The 14,863-nt window shown below is 49.0% G+C and overlaps 1 long non-coding RNA gene across 2 annotated transcripts in view; it reads right to left on the bottom strand.

Moving 5' to 3' along the window:
- Nucleotides 1-14,863, bottom strand: part of LOC123756455 (uncharacterized) — a 76,331-nt gene that overhangs the window by 4,724 nt on the left and 56,744 nt on the right. The window contains exon 3 of one of the 2 annotated variants that reach the window (XR_011229617.1): nucleotides 12,750-13,081. The exons of the other annotated variant lie outside the window; for it this stretch is intronic. This is a non-coding gene — a long non-coding RNA (uncharacterized lncRNA). Of the gene's footprint in view, nucleotides 1-12,749; nucleotides 13,082-14,863 lie in introns of those variants that run through there. 2 annotated transcript variants of the gene reach the window in all.

The raw sequence follows: 14,863 nt of genomic DNA on the forward strand, positions 1-14,863 counted from the left end.
GGTCCAAGTGGTTGGGAATCAATTCCTTCCTCCGTCCCATCCCAGATCCTCATCTCCCTTCCAGCGCCAAAAGGAGCGTGCTGGAACCCTTCCAGCGCCAAAGGGAGCGTCCTCCTTTCCAGCGTACTGGCTTATCCTCCCCGGCCAGGATACGAACCCAGGCCAAAGCGCTTGCGAAGCGCCGAGCGAGTGTTTTACCACTGCGCCACGGGGACTGCTAAACTTGTTGCAAGTAGTTGGAGATGCAACCAGGGGGGGGGAGGAGGGGGGGAGGGGGAGGGGGAGGGGTGGTGAGTTTGTTTACTGTTTAAGATCTGGTCTCCGGCTCCAAGTCACGTTTCAGGGAGCTCCTCTGGTGGCACAATTAGGCAAGCTGTCATTTTTATGCCTTCTCTGAATCCTTATGACGTCTCCACAGTTTGTGGCGCTGAGTGGTGTATGTGTGTGTGTGTGTGTGTGTGTGTGTGTGTGTGTGTGTGTGTGTGTGTGTATGTGTGTGTGTGTGTGTGTGTGTGTGTGTGTGTGTGTGTGTGTGTGTGTGTGTGTGTCTGTGTGTCTGTGTGTGTGTCTGTGTGTCTGTGTGTGTGTACTCACCTAGTTGTACTCACCTAGTTGTGTCTGCAGGATCGAGCATTGACTCTTGGATCCCGCCTTTCGAGCATCGGTTGTTTACAGCAATGACTCCTGTCCTATTTCCCTATCATACCTGGTTTTAAAATTATGAATAGTATTTGCTTCCACAACCTGTTCCTGAAGTGCATTCCATTTCCCCACTACTCTCACGCTAAAAGAAAACTTCCTAACATCTCTGTGACTCATCTGAGTTTCAAGCTTCCATCCATGTCCCTCTCGTTCTGTTACTATTCCGTGTGAACATTTCGTCTATGTCCACTCTGTCAATTCCTCTGAGTATCTTATACGTTCCTATCATGTCCCCCCTCTCCCTTCTTCTTTCTAGTGTCGTAAGGCACAATTCCCTCAGGCGCTCTTCATACCCCATCCCTCGTAGCTCTGGGACGAGTCTCGTTGCAAACCTCTGAACCTTTTCCAGTTTCATTATATGTTTCTTCAGATGGGGACTCCATGATGAGGCGGCATACTCTAAGACTGGCCTTACGTAGGCAGTGTAAAGCGCCCTAAATGCCTCCTTACTTAGGTTCTGAATGATGTTCTAACTTTTGCCAGTGTAGAGTACGCTGCTGTCGTTATCCTATTAATATGTGCCTCAGGAGATAGATTAGGTGTTACGTCCACCCCCAGGTCTCTTTCACGCGTCGTTACAGGTAGGCTGTTCCCCTTCATTGTGTACTGTCCCTTTGGTCTCCTATCTCCTAGTCCCATTTCCATAACTTTACATTTGCTCGTGTTGAATTCTAGTAGCCATTTCTCTGACCATCTCTGCAATCTGTTCAGGTCCTCTTGGAGGATCCTGCAATCCTCATCTGTCACAACTCTTCTCATCAACTTTGCATCATCCGCAAACATCGACATGTAGGACTCTACGCCTGTAAACATGTCGTTAACATATACAAGAAATAGAATTGGTCCCAGCACCGATCCTTGTGGTACTCCACTTGTTACTGTTCGCCAGTCCGACTTCTCGCCCCTTACCGTAACTCTTTGGCTCCTTCCTGTTAGGTAGTTCCTTATCCATTCTAGGACCTTTCCCCCCACCCCCGCCTGCCTCTCGAGCTTGAACAGCAGTCTCATGTGCGGTACTGTATCAAAGGCTTTTTGGCAGTCCAGAAATATGCAGTCTGCCCAACCATCTCTGTCCTGTCTTATCCTCGTTATTTTATCATAGAATTCCAGAAGGTTTGTTAGGCACGATTTCCCTGTCCAGAACCCATGTTGATGTTTGTTCAAAAACCTAATGTTCTCCAGGTGTGCAACCAGTCGCAGCCTAATTATTCTTTCCAGTATTTTACAGGGGATGCTTGTCAGTGATACAGGTCTGTAGTTAAGTGCCTCCTCCCTATCTCCTTTCTTGAAGATCGGCACGACATTTGCCTTCTTCCAGCAACTGGGCAATTCTCCTGACATAAGTGACTCATTAAAGATCATTGCCAGAGGCACGCTGAGGGCCTGTGCTGCTTCTTTTAGTATCCACGGTGATACTTTGTCTGGTCCAACTGCTTTAGTTGCATCTAGAGTTGTCAACTGTTTCATTACCTCCTCTGCTGTCACCTCTATATCTGATAGTCTTTCATCTAGGGTAACCCCTTCCAACAATGGGAGCTGCTCAGGCTCGGTAGTGAACACTCCATGGAAACTGGCATTCAGTGCCTCGCAGATTTCCTTGTCACTTTCAGTATATGCCCCCTCTGTCTTCCTTAGTCTTGTCACTTGGTCGTTCACCGACATTTTTCTTCTTATATGACTGTGTAGTAACTTGGGTTGTTTTTTCGCTTTGATTGCAATATCGTTCTCATAGTCCCTTTCCGATGTTCGTCTTATGTTAATGTAATCGTTCCTAGCTCTGTTGTATCTGCTTCTGTTGTCCTCTGTTCTTTGTCTTCTGTACTTCCTCCACTCCCGTCTGCTGGCCATTTTTGCTTCCTGACACTGTCTATTAAACCATGGGTTATTATATTCCTTCTTATTTTTTCCCTTTACCGTTGGTATAAATCTCTCTTCGGCCTCCTGGCATTTCTGTATGACTAGGTCCATCATATCTTGGACTGTTTTTCCTCTAATTTCTTCCTCCCACTGCACTTCACCCAGATAGTCCCTTATCCTCATATAGTCCCCTTTCCTGTAGTCAGCTCTCCTTTCCCAGATCTCTTGACCCATGGTCATAAGTTTGAATTCCATCATGTAGTCAAAGACTAGGACACAATGGTCACTGGCCCCTAGAGGTATTTCATGCTCTAAATTCTCGATATCTTCTACGTTCTGGGTGAAAATCAGGTCTAATAGGCTCGGTGCGTCTCCTCCTCTTTCCCTTGTGTCTTCCTTCACATGTTGTGTCAGGAAATTCCTGTCTATAACATCTACTAATTTTGCTCCCCACGTTTCGTCCCCTCCATGGGGATTCCTTGATTCCCAATTTATCTCTCCATGATTTAGGTCCCCCATGATCAGCAGCTTCGCTCTCATTCTGTGGGCTAGTGTTGCTGCCTTCTGCAGTTCATCTATACATGCTTTGTTGTTGTCATCATACTCCTGCCTGGGTCTTCTACTGTTTGGTGGGGGATTGTAGATTACCAGGATCACAATCTTCCTCCCATCTACTGTCAGAGTTCCATGTATGAAGCTTGTGCACTCATTGGTAACTCGATTTCCCAGGTCTTCAAACTTCCATTTCCGCTTTATTAGGAGTGCTACTCCCCCTCCCTGTCTCTGTGTCCTCTGTGTGTCTCCCTGTGTCCTCCCTGTCTCTGTGTGTGTGTGTGTGTGTGTGTGTGTGTGTGTGTGTGTGTGTGTGTGTGTGTGTGTGTGTGTGTGTGTGTGTGTGTGTGTGTGTGTGTGTACTCACCTAGTTGTACTCACCTAGTTGTGTCTGCAGGATCGAGCATTGACTCTTGGATCCCGCCTTTCGAGCATCGGTTGTTTACAGCAATGACTCCTGTCCTATTTCCCTATCATACCTGGTTTTAAAATTATGAATAGTATTTGCTTCCACAACCTGTTCCCCAAGTGCATTCCATTTCCCCACTACTCTCACGCTAAAAGAAAACTTCCTAACATCTCTGTGACTCATCTGAGTTTCAAGCTTCCATCCATGTCCTCTCGTTCTGTTACTACTCCGTGTGAACATTTCGTCTATGTCCACTCTGTCAATTCCTCTGAGTATCTTATACGTTCCTATCATGTCCCCCCTCTCCCTTCTTCTTTCTAGTGTCGTAAGGCACAGTTCCCTCAGGCGCTCTTCATACCCCATCCCTCGTAGCTCTGGGACGAGTCTCGTTGCAAACCTCTGAACCTTTTCCAGTTTCATTATATGCTTCTTCAGATGGGGACTCCATGATGAGGCGGCATACTCTAAGACTGGCCTTACGTAGGCAGTGTAAAGCGCCCTAAATGCCTCCTTACTTAGGTTTCTGAATGATGTTCTAACTTTTGCCAGTGTAGAGTACGCTGCTGTCGTTATCCTATTAATATGTGCCTCAGGAGATAGATTAGGTGTTACGTCCACCCCCAGGTCTCTTTCACGCGTCGTTACAGGTAGGCTGTTCCCCTTCATTGTGTACTGTCCCTTTGGTCTCCTATCTCCTAGTCCCATTTCCATAACTTTACATTTGCTCGTGTTGAATTCTAGTAGCCATTTCTCTGACCATCTCTGCAATCTGTTCAGGTCCTCTTGGAGGATCCTGCAATCCTCATCTGTCACAACTCTTCTCATCAACTTTGCATCATCCGCAAACATCGACATGTAGGACTCTACGCCTGTAAACATGTCGTTAACATATACAAGAAATAGAATTGGTCCCAGCACCGATCCTTGTGGTACTCCACTTGTTACTGTTCGCCAGTCCGACTTCTCGCCCCTTACCGTAACTCTTTGGCTCCTTCCTGTTAGGTAGTTCCTTATCCATTCTAGGACCTTTCCCCCCACCCCCGCCTGCCTCTCGAGCTTGAACAGCAGTCTCATGTGCGGTACTGTATCAAAGGCTTTTTGGCAGTCCAGAAATATGCAGTCTGCCCAACCATCTCTGTCCTGTCTTATCCTCGTTATTTTATCATAGAATTCCAGAAGGTTTGTTAGGCACGATTTCCCTGTCCAGAACCCATGTTGATGTTTGTTCACAAACCTAATGTTCTCCAGGTGTGCAACCAGTCGCAGCCTAATTATTCTTTCCAGTATTTTACAGGGGATGCTTGTCAGTGATACAGGTCTGTAGTTAAGTGCCTCCTCCCTATCTCCTTTCTTGAAGATCGGCACGACATTTGCCTTCTTCCAGCAACTGGGCAATTCTCCTGACATAAGTGACTCATTAAAGATCATTGCCAGAGGCACGCTGAGGGCCTGTGCTGCTTCTTTTAGTATCCACGGTGATACTTTGTCTGGTCCAACTGCTTTAGTTGCATCTAGAGTTGTCAACTGTTTCATTACCTCCTCTGCTGTCACCTCTATATCTGATAGTCTTTCATCTAGGGTAACCCCTTCCAACAATGGGAGCTGCTCAGGCTCGGTAGTGAACACTCCATGGAAACTGGCATTCAGTGCCTCGCAGATTTCCTTGTCACTTTCAGTATATGCCCCCTCTGTCTTCCTTAGTCTTGTCACTTGGTCGTTCACCGACATTTTTCTTCTTATATGACTGTGTAGTAACTTAGGTTGTTTTTTCGCTTTGATTGCAATATCGTTCTCATAGTCCCTTTCCGATGTTCGTCTTATGTTAATGTAATCGTTCCTAGCTCTGTTGTATCTGCTTCTGTTGTCCTCTGTTCTTTGTCTTCTGTACTTCCTCCACTCCCGTCTGCTGGCCATTTTTGCTTCCTGACACTGTCTATTAAACCATGGGTTATTATATTCCTTCTTATTTTTTCCCTTTACCGTTGGTATAAATCTCTCTTCGGCCTCCTGGCATTTCTGTATGACTAGGTCCATCATATCTTGGACTGTTTTTCCTCTAATTTCTTCCTCCCACTGCACTTCACCCAGATAGTCCCTTATCCTCATATAGTCCCCTTTCCTGTAGTCAGCTCTCCTTTCCCAGATCTCTTGTCCCATGGTCATAAGTTTGAATTCCATCATGTAGTCAAAGACTAGGACACAATGATCACTGACCCCTAGAGGTATTTCATGCTCTAAATTCTCGATATCTTCTACGTTCTGGGTGAAAATCAGGTCTAATAGGCTCGGTGCATCTCCTCCTCTTTCCCTTGTGTCTTCCTTCACATGTTGTGTCAGGAAATTCCTGTCTATAACATCTACTAATTTTGCTCCCCACGTTTCGTCCCCTCCATGGGGATTCCTTGATTCCCAATTTATCTCTCCATGATTTAGGTCCCTCATGATCAGCAGCTTCGCCCTCATTCTGTGGGGTAGTGTTGCTGCCTTCTGCAGTTCATCTATACATGCTTTGTTGTTGTCATCATACTCCTGCCTGGGTCTTCTACTGTTTGGTGGGGGATTGTAGATTACCAGGATCACAATCTTCCTCCCATCTACTGTCAGAGTTCCATGTATGAAGCTTGTGCACTCATTGGTAACTCGATTTCCCAGGTCTTCAAACTTCCATTTCCGCTTTATTAGGAGTGCTACTCCCCCTCCCTGTCTCTGTGTCCTCTCTTTTCGTATCACCTGGTACCCTTCAGGAAAGATTGCATCTGAGATCATGTCATTAATTTTAGTTTCCACAATTGCAACTATGTCAGGATCTGCTTCACTCACTCTTTCCTTTATCTCTTCTGCTTTATTAGATACCCCATCAGCATTGGTGTACCAAACCTTGAGATTCTTCATGGAAACTCTTGTACCAGAGTTCTCCCTTTCTCTGGGGGTCTGGGGGGATCTGGGGGATGTCTGGGGGGTGACTGGGGGCAGAGGGGATCTGGGGGGTGTCTGGGGGATGACTGGGGGCGGGGAGGGTCCGGGGGATGTCCGGGGGATCCGGGGGGTGTCTGGGGGGGGTCCGGGGGGTGTATGGGGGGTGAAAGAGTTCAGGAGGGGGGTGTTCAGAAAGAGTGCTTGGGGGGCTACTGGGGGCTGGGCTTCTAGGAAGGTAGGTAGGAGGGTCTGGGGTAGGGCCTGGGTAGGTAGGTCTGGAGTAGGAAGGGCATACTGGGTCTGAAGATTAGGGAGGGCATAGAGGGGTTGGGAGATAGCGTAAGGTTGGGAGACAGATAGAGGTTGAGAGGTTGGGAGGGGGAAGGATAGAGGGGGTGGGGGGGACCTCCCACCTCCCTCGCAAGGGTGGGGGGTCACATGGAAGGAGAGGGGATGAGGAGGGGTGAGGGCTGGGTAGGCTTTGGGTGTTGAGGGGATGAGGTCTGGGTGGGTTCTTGGGGTTGAGGGGATGAGGTCTGGATGGGTTTTGGGGGTTGAGGGGATGAGAGCTGGGTGGGTTTTGGGGGTTGAGGGGATGAGGGCTGGACGGGTTTTGGGGGCTGAGGTGATGAGGGGGTCCTTGGAATGTGGGATGAATTTGACTCCAGTGGGGTCAGAGGGGTCAAGGGATGTGCTGGGGAGATAAGCAGGGGCGGCTGATTTGGGGAAGGGGTGACCTGAGAAGCACGTGTGAGCTGGTTAGCATGGGGTGGTTTAGCACTGGGGTGTGTAGCTGCGCTCAAATGGGAAGAGTCGTACTGTTGTTTGCTTGCTCTGTGGGCAATCTGTTCCTCCTTCGTCATGAATTTGTCAATAAATACGTTGTAGTAATTTTCGCTACCTCTGAGTAGGTGTTTGTGATGCAGTATGTAATCCACTGCCTCTTCGTTAGTGAACTGTACCAGGACAGGTCGTTTCCTGTTACAGTTGTAACAGGAACAGTTGTAACAGTTGTAATGTGTGTGTGTGTGTGTACTCACCTATATGTACTCACCTATATGTGCTTGCAGGATCGAGCATTGACTCTTGGATCCCGGGGGTTGAGCTGTGTGTGTGTGTGTGTGTGTGTATGTGTGTGTGTGTGTGTGTGTGTGTGTGTGTGTGTGTGTGTGTGTGTGTGTGTATGTGTGTGTGTGTGTGTGTGTGTGTGTGTGTGTGTGTGTGTGTGTGTGTGTGTGTGTGTGTGTGTGTATGTGTGTGTGTGTGTGGGGGGGGGGTGCGTGTGTGTGTACTCACCTAATTGTGCTTGCGGGGGTTGAGCTTTGGCTCTTTGGTCCCGTCTCTCAACTGTCAATCAAAAGGTGTACAGGTTCCTGAGCCTATTGGACTCTGTCATATCTACACTTGAAACTGTGTATGGAGTCAGCCTCCACCACATCACTGCCTAATGCATTCCATTTGTCAACCACTCTGACACTAAAAAAGTTCTTTCTAATATCATACGAAGAATGATAAGTATAGATTGGTGAACACCAGGCTGTCAGTATTAGGCCACCAGGAAGTCAATACTAGGTCACCAGGAAGTCAATACTAGGTCACCAGGAAGTCAATACTAGGCCACCAGGAAGTCAATACTAGGCCACCAGGAAGTCAATACTAGGCCACCAGGAAGTCAATACTAGGCCACCAGGAAGTCAATACTAGGCCACCAGGAAGTCAATACTAGGTCACCAGGAAGTCAACACTAGGCCACCAGGAAGTCAACACTAGGTCACCAGGAAGTCAATACCAAGTTATCAGTGAGACATCAATAACATTCTAAACTTCTAACTATCGCTCCGCGTTCTTTCTGTGTATTGACAGATGACAAAAATATATACTTGTCAACAATGAATGATTTCCTAAAGTTAGGAGGTAAACCTACAGTGTCTACTGCACAGGAAGACACTGTACCTACATCCCGTGGCACCGTGGCACCGTGGCATCCCGCGGCACCGTGGCACCGTAACACCGTGGCACCGTGGCATTCCGTGGCACTATTGCAAACATGGCATCATTTTGACAGGCAGAAACGAACAAATGCTCATCAAATAAATTTATCAACAAACTCAGTTGCTATCAGTGTCACCAAACTTGCTGGCCACTCAGAGAGCATGACTTGCTGGCCACTCAGAGAGCATGACATGCTGGCCACTCAGTGAGCATGATTTGCTGGCCACTCAGTGAGCATGATTTGCTGGCCACTCAGAGAGCATGACTTGCTGGCCACTCAGTGAGCATGACTTGCTGGCCACTCAGAGAGCATGACTTGCTGGCCACTCAGAGAGGATGATTTGCTGGCCACTCAGTGAGCATGACTTGCTGGCCACTCAGAGAGGATGATTTGCTGGCCACTCAGTGAGCATGATCGACTTGCTGGCCACTCAGAGAGGATGATTTGCTGGCCACTCGGTGAGCATGACTTGCTGGCCACTCAGTGAGCATGACTTGCTGGCCACTCAGAGAGCATGACTTGCTGGCCACTCAGAGAGCATGATCTACAGGCCCCTTAGAGAGCACGACCAACGGACCACTCAGAGAGCATGACCAACAAACCACTCAGAGAGCATGACCAACAGGCCACTCAGAGAGCATGACCAACAGGCCACTCAGAGAGCATGACCAACGAACCACTCAGAGAGCATGACCAACGAACCACTCAGAGAGCATGACCAACGAACCACTCAGAGAGCATGACCAACGAACCACTCAGAGAGCATGACCAACGAACCACTCAGAGAGCATGACCAACGAACCACTCAGAGAGCATGACCAACGAACCACTCAGAGAGCATGACCAACGAACCACTCAGAGAGCATGACCAACGAACCACTCAGAGAGCATGACCAACGAACCGCTCAGAGAGCATGACCAACAGGCCCCTCAGAGAGCATGACCAACGAACCACTCAGAGAGCATGACCAACGAACCACTCAGAGAGCATGACCAACGAACCACTCAGAGAGCATGACCAACAGACCACTCAGAGAGCATGACCAACAGGCCCCTCAGAGAGCATGATCAATGAACCACTCAGAGAGCATGACCAACGAACCACTCAGAGAGCATGACCAACGAACCACTCAGAGAGCATGACCAACAGACCACTCAGAGAGCATGACCAACGAACCACTCAGAGAGCATGACCAACGAACCAATCAGAGAGCATGACCAACAGGCCCCTCAGAGAGCATGACCAACAGGCCCCTCAGAGAGCATGACCAACAGGCCCCTCAGAGAGCATGACCAACAGGCCCCTCAGAGAGCATGACCAACAGGCCCCTCAGAGAGCATGACCAACAGGCCCCTCAGAGAGCATGACCAACAGGCCCCTCAGAGAGCATGACCAACAGGCCCCTCAGAGAGCATGACCAACAGGCCACTCAGAGAGCATGACCAACAGGCCCCTCAGAGAGCATGACCAACAGGACCCTCAGAGAGCATGACCAACAGGCCACTCAGAGAGCATGACCAACAGGCCCCTCAGAGAGCATGACCAACAGGCCCCTCAGAGAGCATGACCAACAGGCCCCTCAGAGAGCATGACCAACAGGCCCCTCAGAGAGCATGACCAACAGGCCCCTCAGAGAGCATGACCAACAGGCCACTCAGAGAGGATGACCAACAAACCACTCAGAGAGCATGACCAACAAACCACTCAGAGAGCATGACCAACAAACCACTCAGAGAGCATGACCAACAAACCACTCAGAGAGCATGACCAACAAACCACTCAGAGAGCATGACCAACAGGCCCCTCAGAGAGCATGACCAACAAACCACTCAGAGAGCATGACCAACAAACCACTCAGAGAGCATGACCAACAGGCCCCTCAGAGAGCATGACCAAGTCAACCCGCGCGCCGCTAACCACGGGGCGGCGGGAGTCAGCTGTGTGTTAAGATACAAGATGAACAAAATATATTTTCTCATAATCTTGTCCACAGACACAAAACTTCCCGCCTCTCTCAGGCGCGACATTCTTACCCACTCACACAAAAAAAGAGAGAGAACAAAAAACTTATATATGCTCTAGAGCGGAGTATATCTCAATCAGTTAAGTTTTCAAGCCGTCACGGTTGTCATGGTTACCAGCACAGTCATCATTATATACTCTCTCTGCCACTCTATGTGTGTCAAGCGTCTAATATGTGCTGGTCTCGCCCGGCCATGAACGTAACAATCTCGACCTACCTTGGTCAGCGCATCAAGGTTCAGCTTCCTATGTGCCAGAGGAAGTGTCATATTTGGTGGTGCTTGGATTACAGCAGGTGTGTTAGGTGTGACAGCAGGTGTGTTAGTGTTACAGCAGGTGTGTTAGGGTGACAGCAGGTGTGTTAGGTGTGACAGCAGGTGTGTTAGTGTTACAGCAGGTGTGTTAGGTGTGACAGCAGGTGTGTTAGGTGTGACAGCAGGTGTGTTAGGTGTGACAGCAGGTGTGTTAGTGTTACAGCAGGTGTGTTAGTGTTACAGCAGGTGTGTTAGGTGTGACAGCAGGTGTGTTAGGGTGACAGCAGGTGTGTTAGTGTTACAGCAGGTGTGTTAGGTGTGACAGCAGGTGTGTTAGTGTTACAACAGGTGTGTTAGGTGTGACAGCAGGTGTGTTAGGTGTGACAGCAGGTGTGTTAGTGTTACAGCAGGTGTGTTAGGTGTGACAGCAGGTGTGTTAGTGTTACAGCAGGTGTGTTAGGTGTGACAGCAGGTGTGTTAGTGTTACAGCAGGTGTGTTAGGTGTGACAGCAGGTGTGTTAGTGTTACAGCAGGTGTGTTAGGTGTGACAGCAGGTGTGTTAGTGTTACAGCAGGTGTGTTAGGGTGACAGCAGGTGTGTTAGGGTGACAGCAGGTGTGTTAGTGTTACAGCAGGTGTGTTAGGTGTGACAGCAGGTGTGTTAGTGTTACAGCAGGTGTGTGAAAGCAGGTGTGCTAGGGTGACAGCAGGTGTGTTAGGGTGACAGCAGGTGTGTTAGGAGGAAGGGCAGGTGTGTTAGGAGGAAAGGCAGGTGTGTTAGGAGGAAAGGCAGGTGTGTTAGGAGGAAAGGCAGGTGTGTTAGGAGGAAAGGCAGGTGTGTTAGGAGGAAGGGCAGGAGGAAGGAAGGAAGGGAATTCTCAGGGGGGAAAGCGCCAAGCCGTGACTTGGAAGGGATCAGGATTCACAATACGAGTGCCACGGTGCCTCTTGTCCTGCCAGCGAGGTCACCTGTCTCCTCCAGTACGTGACGGCGGTCACACTCCAGCTCCTGGTCCATCCGCTAGCACGCCAGAGACGTCTCGACTTCAACCAGAGGCAGACCTTCCTGGTCCGTCCTCATCGCGGGCCACATCGCGGGCCACACCGTGAGCCACACCGCGGGCCACACCGCGGGCCACACCGCGGGCCACACCGCGGGCCACACCGCGTACAATCTTGTGTACAGTAAGGAATAATATTATGTCTTGAACCAGTTTGCCGTCAATCTTGGACCAGTTTGCCGTCAATCTTGGACCAGTTTGCCGTCAATCTTGGACCAGTTTGCCGTCAATCTTGGACCAGTTTGCCGTCAATCTTGGACCAGTTTGCCGTCAATCTTGGACCAGTTTGGCGTCAATCTTGGACCAGTTTGGCGTCAACTATACGGACATTTTAGACAGTTTGAGAGCGACAGTTGCGCTGTCCTAATTCGCGTGCTACTGGAAGCCAATTCCCGTTGCACGGATTCTTTTATTGCACCATTGAGCTACACGCTGATTGGCTAGTACTTTCAAATATGGACCAATCCTAGTTCGCCATAATGTCACCGTGCCCAACTGTTTTAGACGCGTCACGTGACACAACGACGTTAGTGACGTTAGTGTACCATTTAGTTCCATCTTTTCTTGACGTGTAAAAAAATCACATTTACACACTCATGAAATAATATGCTAATGACACCATAAACTAAATTAAATATGGCGCCCGAGTCACGTATGGTGAGAAGAAAAGGTGTATAGTGACTAGGGAAGGTAGAGTTGTGCTCCTGTATAGGCTTTATGACAGTCATGCTTATGACAGGCATGTGGCCAACGTCTCCTGTGCCGGGTAAGTCCACTACGGGCTCACCATAGCCCGTGCTACTTGCCCCGCTCCTGTGCCAGGTAAGTCCACTACGGGCTCACCATAGCCCGGGCTACTTGCCCCGCTCCTGTGCCAGGTAAGTCCACTACGGGCTCACCATAGCCCGTGAGACTTGCCCCGCTCCTGTGCAAGGTAAGTCCACTACGGGCTCACCATAGCCCGTGCTACTTGACCCGCTCCTGTGCCAGGTAAGTCCACTACGGGCTCACCATAGCCCGTGCTACTTGACCCGCTCCTGTGCCAGGTAAGTCCACTACGGGCTCACCATAGCCCGTGCTACTTGCCCCGCTCCTGTGCCAGGTAAGTCCACTACGGGCTCACCATAGCCCGTGCTACTTGGCCCGCTCCTGTGCCAGGTAAGTCCACTACGGGCTCACCATAGCCCGGGCTACTTGCCCCGCTCCTGTGCCAAGTAAGTCCACTACGGGCTCACCATAGCCCGTGCTACTTGCAACTTTGTGTTCCCAGTAGTTGAACGTATAACAAGATGTAGCTAAGACATCGCTGTAGACCCTGCAAGAAGCAACACCTCTCAGCAATCAACGCGTGTCTGGAGGTGATGAATCAGTCACCAGATGATGAGGAGGGGAGGAGGATGAGGATGAGGGGGGGGGGGTAGTATGGAGCATGTTATCAGTTAAAGGGGGGGGGGGTTAAGAAGGGGGTATCTTAGCATGGGGGCGGCGCTGTCTTATCGTACCCCTCTCTGTACCTCCTTTATTTTATCAAGATGCTGTTATAGTGTCTAATTAGTCCCGGATTCACGAAGCAGTTACGCAAGTACTTACGAACCTGTACATCTTTTTTCAATCTTTGGCGGCTTTGTTTACAATTATTAAACAGTTCATGAGCTCAGAAGCACCAGGAGGCTGTTTATAACAATAACAACAGTTGAGTGGCAAGTTTTCATGCTTGTAAACTGTTTAATAAATGTAACCAAAGCCGTCAAAGATTGAGGAAAGATGTACACGTTCGTAAGTGCTTGCGTAAGTGCTTCGTGAATGCCTTACCAAGATGCTGGTAAGTCGCCCTTCAATTCTTGGTACCTCATGCCAGAGGTACCTTTGGTACCTCACTCGTCCAAAGCAGGGGCCTGACAGCTGAGTGGACAGCGCTTGGGGTTTGTATTCTTAAAGGGCCAGGGTTCGATCCCCGGCTGAGGCGGAAACAAATGGGCAGAGTTTCTTTCACCCTGATGCCCTTGTTACCTAGCAGTAAATAGGTACCTGGGAGTTAGACAGCTGCTACGGACTGCTTCCTGGGGGTGTGTAACAAAAAGGAGGCCTGGTCGAGGACCGGGCCGCGGGGACGTTAAGCCCCGAAATCATCTCAAGATAACCTCAAGATAACCTACATCCCGACTCTTCTACCATTAAGTCTAGGAAGGTAGATGCCAAAACCTCTCTCTCATCTACCCAAAACACTCATATGCTAAAACTGATATCATCTACGTTCAAGATAACTAGATAACGGGTGCCAGCTAAGATAGCCGGCATTGTTCTAGGATATCGTAGAAGGAAAGTGTGGATTGTCTACGAGGTGACCAGGACACTACAAGATGTTAAGTCCACTACGGGCTCGCCATAGCCCGTGCTACTTGGAACTTTTTGTTCCAGGTAGTGAATCTTGAGCACCTACAACATACAAGATGTTTGTAATTTCCTCGAGTTGTCAGCTGTCAGTTGTCAGTTGTCAGCTGTCAGTTGTCAGCTGTCAGTTGTCAGCTGTCAGTTGTCAGTTGTCAGCTGTCAGCTGTCAGTTGTCAGTTGTCAGCTGTCAGCTGTCAGTTGTCAGCTGTCAGTTGTCAGTTGTCAGCTGTCAGTTGTCAGCTGTCAGTCTCGCCGGGTCATGGGTGACACATCTATGTTGACTATTCTCTGAGGGCATCACTCTACACCTGGAGGCGGGGCGCTTAACACCTTATGAATAACAGATATGGAATGACAGATATGGAATGACAGATATGGAATGACAGATATGGAATGACAGGTATGGAATGACAGATATGGAATGACAGGTATGGAATGACAGATATGGAATGACAGATATGGAATGACAGATATGGAATGACAGATATGGAATGACAGATATGGAATGACAGATATGGAATGACAGATATGGAATGACAGATATGGAATGACAGATATGGAATGACAGGTATGGAATGACAGATATGGAATGACAGATATGGAATGACAGATATGGAATGACAGATATGGAATGACAGATATGGAATGACAGGTATGGAATGACAGATATGGAATGACAGATATGGAATGACAGATATGGAATGAC

This window comes from Procambarus clarkii, chromosome 25, assembly GCF_040958095.1.
Source record: "Procambarus clarkii isolate CNS0578487 chromosome 25, FALCON_Pclarkii_2.0, whole genome shotgun sequence".
In the NCBI taxonomy this organism is placed as follows: domain Eukaryota; kingdom Metazoa; phylum Arthropoda; class Malacostraca; order Decapoda; family Cambaridae; genus Procambarus; species Procambarus clarkii.